Here is an 8,170-nt window from a genome sequence, read left to right on the forward strand (position 1 = left end):
AATAGTGAGCTGAATTTAAATAGTGCCGCGAATTTGAATAGTGTTCGCCGAATTTGAATAGTGCTGTGAATAGTAACTCGAAATTTGAATTCCGAAATTTTCCGGAGTCGCTCGCCCTCGACCGCGATTTTCCCGCACTGGTATCAGAGCCGAGATTGTTAAAATTTGTGTTTTTGAGGGTTTTTCTATATCTAGTAAAGATATTTGAATTAGTTGTTGCAACCTTAAGTAAGTGTTCTTGCTTTTAATGGAAAGTTTAGTAAGCAAGATTCATTACTATGAACAAAAGCTAAATAAAATACCTCATGAATATAATACCTCTATGTTGAGTGAATGGCCTGCTATTAGAGAGAAAGAAGTTTATTTTATTAGGATGTTATATAAGTTAAAAAAGGATAAAGACCTTTATGACGAAAAAATCAACTCTCAATTAATAAAAGAGCAAAAAGCTAAGGTGAAGCCAGTAGACCTTAAAAGCCATAAAGCAAAAGAAGTTCCGCAAAGTGATATCATGAAAGATTCCACTATTGATAAAGAAGCCCAAACGAAGGTTAGTAAAAGATATCCTTTAGAAAGCTATGAAGAAGAAGAAAATAATGTGTAGAGTCACAATGATTTTATAAACTCTCTTGGTGAAGAGGAAATACATAATATAGAAAATGCTATGGATGCGCTAGAAATAAAAGATGAAGAAACAAGTGATTCGAAAGAAGCTAGAACTGAATTAATGGACCAAGGAGATTGTGAGCATGATTGGATAAAAGGAAGAGGTGATTATAATATTAAATGTGCCTTTTGCATATATTATCCTAGTCAAGATAATAGATTTACATGCAGTGTATGTTTAAAACAAGCATGTGCTTCATGTTTAAGGAATGCTAATCAGAAATGGAGACAAGAAATAGAAATAGTAGCAGAAGATAAAATACTAGCAAGTAGAGTTAGAATTTTAGAAAATAGAGTAAATATCTTAGAAGCTGAGTTAGAAGACCTAAGAAGTAAAATAGAATTTAATAATAAGATTGAAGGTAATGTTAGTGGCAATACTGAGTTTAAAGATCAAGCCATAATTGATAAAAATAATGATAAGGCCATACAATTAAAGGATGCTATAATTAATTTTGGCAGCAAATACATAGTTAGATTACCATTTAAAGAAATTGTAGGAATAAGGATACCTGTAAAGGTAAAATTAACACCTACTATCACTTATAAAATATTAGCATTAGTAGATACTGGTTGTACAAAAAATATTATTCATGATAAATATTTTGCAAGATGCCCAGAGATAGTACATACAATAGATCAAGATAAAGCAGAAATATCTACTGATATGTCAGGAATAAAAAAACTTCATAACCAGTTAGCTTATAATATTGAGATACAAATAAACAATACAAAATATATAATGGATGAGATCACAATAAGAGATTTATCTATGATAAATGATGATATGATATTAGGATTAAGGTTTTTACAGTATTCCTTACAAACAACAATTATACATGAGCAAGGGATTACATTCATCCCATACCAAGATAATATTCCATATATAACAAAAGTACGAAAAACTATAAGCTCTAATGAAGGAAAAGCTAAAATAGAAACTCAAGAATATGATGATAATAAGTATGTTGATAATATAGACGAATAATTAGGTGAAAGTATAGAAGAATACCATATAGCAAATACATGCATAGAGTGTATCAGTTTGCAATCGCTATCACCAAACTGGTATAGAGATATAAAATCTAAGAAAGACATAGATAAGATAGTACAAAGGTTAGAGGAAATTCAAATAATAGGAGAAATACCAATGAAATATTGGGATAAGAATGGTATAGTTTGCAAGCTTAATATAATAAACCCTGATTATATAATTAAGACTAGCCCGATAGAAGCAACACCTAAGGATATAGAGGAGTTTAAAATGCACATTGAAGAATTACTAAAGTTAGGAGCAATAAGAGAAAGCAGAAGTCCCCATAGGTCAGCAGCCTTTATAGTTAGAAATCATGCTGAAGTAGCCAGAGGAAAGTCGAGAATGGTTATTAATTATAAAAGATTAAATGATAATACAATAGATGACGGATATAATATCCCAAATAAGCAAGAATGGATAAATAGAATACAGGGAAGCAAATATTTCTCAAAATTTGATTTAAAAGCTGGATTTTGGCAAGTAAAAATGGCAGAAGAATCAATAGGCTGGACTGCCTTCACATGTCCTCAAGGGCATTTTGAATGGTTGGTAATGCCATTAGGTCTAAAAAATGCCCCTGCTTTGTTTCAAAGAAAAATGCAGAATATATTTAATGAAAATCAAGACTTCATATTGGTTTATATAGATGATTTATTAGTTTTTTCAAAAACTTATAAAGAACATATAGCTCATCTGGAAACGTTCTTTAGAAAGGTAGAGCAGCATGGGTTAATACTCTCTAAAAAGAAGATGGAAATATGCAAAGAAAAGATAAATTTCTTAGGCCATGAAATAGGAGAGGGAAAAATTTATTTACAAGATCATATCGCAAAGAAAATTTTGCAATTTCCTGATGTCATGAATGATAAGAAAACCTTGCAGCAATTTTTAGGAATAGTAAATTATGCTAGAAATTACATAGAAAATTTAGCAAAACTAGCTGGGCCATTATATGCGAAATTAAGAAAAAACGGGCAAAAACATTTTAATTCCGAAGATATAAAGCTAGTAAGAATCATAAAAGAAAAGGTGAAAGAATTAAAACCTCTAGATTTACCTCTAGATGACTATTATTTTATTATAGAAACAGACGCATCTGAAATAGGTTGGGGTGCTATATTAAAGCAAAAGCCTCATAAATACTCCCCAAAAACAGAAGAAAAAATATGTAGGTATGCTTCAGGGAAATATAAATTAAAGGCAATAAATAATACAAATAGAGAAATTCTAGCTGTTATTAATGCGCTAAATGCTTTCAGATTATATCTAGGATTTAAAGAGTTCACGGTACGAACAGATTGCGAAGCTATATGTAGATACTACAATAAAATTAATAGTAAGAAAAGTTCAACTAGAAGATGGGTTTTATTTGAAGATATAATTACAGGGAATGGATACAAAGTAATATTTGAGCATATAAAGGGAAAGGATAATACCCTTCCTGATATATTTTCTCGTTCATCTATTTTGCAGGAATGAAGAAGGGAGTGAGTCCATCAGGGATTGACTGCTTCTGCTTTGGAGCAGAGAATAAGCTAAGACTATTTTCGCCCAACACATATAAATTTAAACCAAGGGATCATATTGTACTAGACGAGGTGCAAGAATGCATTTTGGACAATTTTTGGTACCAGTACAACAATAAACGAGAAGATAAGGGATATATGCTAGCTATTTTAAATAGCCTAGCTGAATACTTCCATACAATTAACGGGCTAATACAACCAAAGGAGTCACCCGAAAATATAGAGAAAAAGGCCATATATGTGATATATAAAGGAAAGAATCCTGGAATTTATGTATCATTCGAGCAAGTAATAGCACAAAAAATAGAAAAGGATAAAGACGGAGGAATATTATGGAAGAAATATACTGACATTGATCAAGCTCTTACATATGCTAGAAATATATTAGGAGTAAATTACTTTTTAGAACCTGCTGCTAAGGAATATATTCAAAAATATAAAAAAATAAAGGAGCTTAAGCCAAGCTCATCTGGAATAAATATAAAAGAAGAAGGTTCATCTAAGGTTCCAACATATAAAGACATTCTGAAGAAAGAAGCAGACTCATCAAATGAGGAATATATTGACAATAAGTTAAAGGAAAAACTTGAATCAGTATTTCCTCAATGGAAGAATAATTTAAAGGAAGAAATAATGAAAGAAATAAGGCTTGAAATAGATGAGAAATTCAAAAATATGCAAAAAGACTATGAGTTGAAAATGGAAGTGCCCATATCTGATGATGATATGATGGATTTCCGTGGAGATAGCCAAGAATAACAAAGAAAAGAGGCAACCCGATATTAAAGAAGAAGAATAGAAATAAAGCTCGAATAAGAGAATATTGTATCACACAAAGGAATAAGTCTTCGGTGTTGTTAAAGTGTTAACAACAATTCGGCCGGGGCAGAATAATACTACATGCCATGATGTTCTGATTGAAGTCTCTGACATCAATCATTCGAGCGTGGAAGACCATACCAAGCAGCATCCGGAATATCACGAGAAGACAGTACGCGATAGAGGACAAGGCAAAAGGAATAAACAGCATCTATACTGTGCCCAGGACAATTATTGAGGAGCGGAGAGCCGTCCAAGTGTCCAGGCACCAGAAGCCTTAAGCACTAAGCAACTCCAGAAGCCTCTGCCGCGACTATAAAAGGAGGTACCGGGTGAAGCATTGAAAGGAGGAGACGAAGAAGCATTCGACTGCAAGAGCACCACACTACGACATCCACCAGAGAACCAAGAATCACGAAGACTTCCACTCATACTCCACTCATGAAGACTTCCACCACCACTCCCTGAGAGATAGAAAAATAGCCACCATACTTTAGAATCCACCTCTGTATTACTCCATCTCTGTACTGCCACCACTAGAATAAAGGGAGGCCGTTGGAGCTCGTCCCTCGGTTTGTAAGGTAATCAAGGTTTGTGCTAAGTGCTTGGGGTTTCCCGAAAGGGAAAGCCGCATGTAAGCTTGTCCCGCGGAAATGGATTAAGCTGTCCTGGTAGCATCCCTGCCTGTCTGTAAGCTCGTTCTTATGGGGCGATGTCTCTACGCTAGGGACCCTAGAGGAGAAACCTCTGTGTGTGTCGTTCTCGTGTTAGCCCGTGTAGCGGCGTTTGAGGAGAACCCTGTGTGCGCAGAGAAGTGTTCCCTTCGGGTGGAACTGCCTGGGGAGACGGTAGAGCCTGAGTCCTGTGTGAGCGTGGCTGGGGACGGTGAGGGTGCAGTCCGGGCTGGCCTGGTTCTGAAGCGAGCCAGCGAGGCATGCGGTGAGTACCGAGTAGGACTGTCACAAGCATAGCAGCACGACCGGCTGAACCTTCAGTCTCGCCAACCCGCAAAGATCCTGAGAATAGACTTAATTAAGGAATATACCTAATCACGCACCCGCGCGTGCTCGTATCCCCGAAAAGCGATCCCGAATAGTGCGCAATAGTGAGTGAATAGTAGCTCAATAGTGCGCAATAGTGAGTGAATAGTAGCTGAATAGTGACGCCACCCGTAGGTGCTCCACCCACTCACCGTGAGTGCTCGGGCACTATTCATATTCCCGAATTTGAATAGTGAGCTGAATTTAAATAGTGCCGCGAATTTGAATAGTGTTCGCCGAATTTGAATAGTGCTGTGAATAGTAACTCGAAATTTGAATTCCGAAATTTTCCGGAGTCGCTCGCCCTCGACCGCGATTTTCCCGCACTGGTATCAGAGCCGAGGTTGTTAAAATTTGTGTTTTTGAGGGTTTTTCTATATCTAGTAAAGATATTTGAATTAGTTGTTGCAACCTTAAGTAAGTGTTCTTGCTTTTAATTCTTAATAACTTATTATTCCAAGGACAATAGGTGGTGGTGTTTTGGTACTATTTAGCAACCTTTTTAGGAGTGATCATGTGACTGATGAAAGCACACTTGTGAGCCTACAAGTCCTAATAGTAATTATTATTAATTATTAAACTAGCTTTCAACATGAATAAATTGTTTATGAAGCATCTGTTAAGATATGAACATGAAATTTTTACAGGAGCGTTACCTTTATACAAGAAATCTACTATAAAAATTTAAGATGGATTGACAACTACAGAATTTACTAAAAATCAAATATGGATATCCTGCAGATATAATGAATTATTTACATCTAGAGTTCTATCATCAGTTTAGCACTACAAATTTTACAAAAGGATTTTCAACACTAACATATGCTACTGTGAATTTTTCAGGATTTTATGAGCATGAGGACTATTTATTCCATAATAAGGAGATTAATCATCATGCATTTTGTTTAAGCAACAGAAACACCTATTTCTCAAGAACAAGTATTTTTACTAGTCAGATATTAGCATCAGGAAGCTAGCAAAATTTATTTCGCTTTTTTATAAATTTTCCACTAATTATCATGCAGATAACATTATTAAGATAGCAAATAAGCATTTAGATTAAAAACAATATGAAAACCATAGATTCTACTAACACAAGTTGCAGATCTGGAACCTACATGTTGAATGGAAGCTAACAAAATTGGTTTCATAATTTTTGGACCATCACATGAATTATAAAGCATTTAACAAGTCTAGAACAAAATAAATTATAGTATCAGATATTCAATAGTGACATGCACCTAAACATTTTTTAAATAACCTAGACATCATCAGGAACTCAACAAGACAAGTTTCACATTTTTATCATTTTTCTGCAATTTTCTATGCATTTTCCAAGTTTGCAGCCATTTAAATGCATTTTATTCAACTTTGAGTTTTCGCTTTTACAGAACCCCCGTGTTTTGCACTCAGAACCCTAGAACTAAAACTCAAATCGCAATTGGGTCCCTCGGGCCGGACGGAGGTGCGATTCCGGCGAGGGTAGTAGCGGCGGTCGTGGGCTGAGGGCACAAGAGTGATGCGTGACTCACCAGCAACCTTTCCGGTGTAGGGCATGGGGTTGGAGGGTGGCCGGTGGCGGCGCTCGATGGGGCAGTGGTGGCGCAGCCGCTTCTGTCTCCGCTTTAGTGAGGGCGGCGGCGGTAATGGTCGGGAGTGGGGTGGGGAAGGTACAGTGGTGGTCGAGGGTGGCACTGGCATGCTTAGGTGGCGGTGGGGATGACTGGAGGTAGGGGCTCCATGGGATGGCGGCAATCGCGAGCGGCAGAGGGTATGAAGGGTGCCGACGGTATGGCGCAGCCCTTTTTATAGTGGCAAAGGGAAGGGACGCGGGAGAGACGCCAGGGTGAGGCTCTCCGCGCATTGGTCAGGCAGGTGGTGGCCTGGTCAGTGGCGGGTAGTGGGTGGCGCGCGGGGTTGGCCGGCTGTGGCATGCGGTGCACCGGTGCGCAGTGTGTCACAGTGAGGGGTTGGGCGGCCGGAATGTGGCGTGCCAAGGGGAGGATAGCGCACGTGCACAGTTGGCCAGCTGTGGCGCTTGTGCTGTCACTCACTGGCCAGTGGTTGGGCGAAATAGCGGAGCCAGAGGGGCTGTGCCATGTGGCGCCAGAGAACTCGCCGCGGCGCGGTGACCGTGCTCCACGCACATGGTGTTCCCGGGTGTCACGCGAGGGCTGATCTTTTGTGCTGAAATTTCTCACAAAATTTGAACTGTGCAAGGAAAACATCAAATACAAAAGTTTGAGACCAAACTATAGGATCCAACTTCTACAAAGGCCAATAGGTGAAAAACTTGCTGGATTTGAAGATAATTTTGAGGGAACTTTGGTGGAACGCCGATCAAAGCTGTTTTTGAATTTGATTTGAAATTTGACCGAACTTCAATCCAGTTTTTGAATACCTTCTACTCAAAATCAGAAAAAGTGTTAATTATGAAAGTTGTTCAATTTGAAAAGATCTACCACTTTTAAATTAGCAAAAATGTGAGTTCTCATGTAAAATTTGTTTTTATTTCCTGCCCAATGAGCACAATTTAGGGGGTGTTTTAACACTTAGCAAATTTGAGGTGTTTTTGAATCTTAACACTTAGCAAATTTGGAGTGAGCTTTGATTTGTTTCTAATTTCGTACTTAATTTCTCTTGATCTTGCTCTTAATTACTAGGGTGTCACAGCTGGGTGCCGGGGAACATGATGATACGCTGCTCCCTCCCGTGGTGAACCGAGAGAAAGACTTGCTGATAGCTGACCCCCTGGCCACCGTGGAGTTCGAGGCCACGCTGATGGACATGTATCGCCAAGTAGGCGAGTACACATAGGTAGGTAGGCTTTACTTCAGCTCTTGATCTTCATTTTTGAATTGCTACTTGTTACTTGTAGACACTGATCCAGCGCTCCCACGACAGGTCGAAAATTCTCGAAGAACTTGGAGATACCATCTAGCGAGTTGAGGCACTGGAGTAGAAACTAGCCGAGGAGAGGCAGTACTCCTCCCGGCTGTTGATGAAGTACGACGGCCAAGCGGCCAGGCACCGGAATGTCATGTAGGATGCTACGGAGGAGAAGGATCATCTGCTGAAGCTCA

Source organism: Setaria viridis, chromosome 8 (assembly GCF_005286985.2).
Source record: "Setaria viridis chromosome 8, Setaria_viridis_v4.0, whole genome shotgun sequence".
NCBI lineage: Eukaryota > Viridiplantae > Streptophyta > Magnoliopsida > Poales > Poaceae > Setaria > Setaria viridis.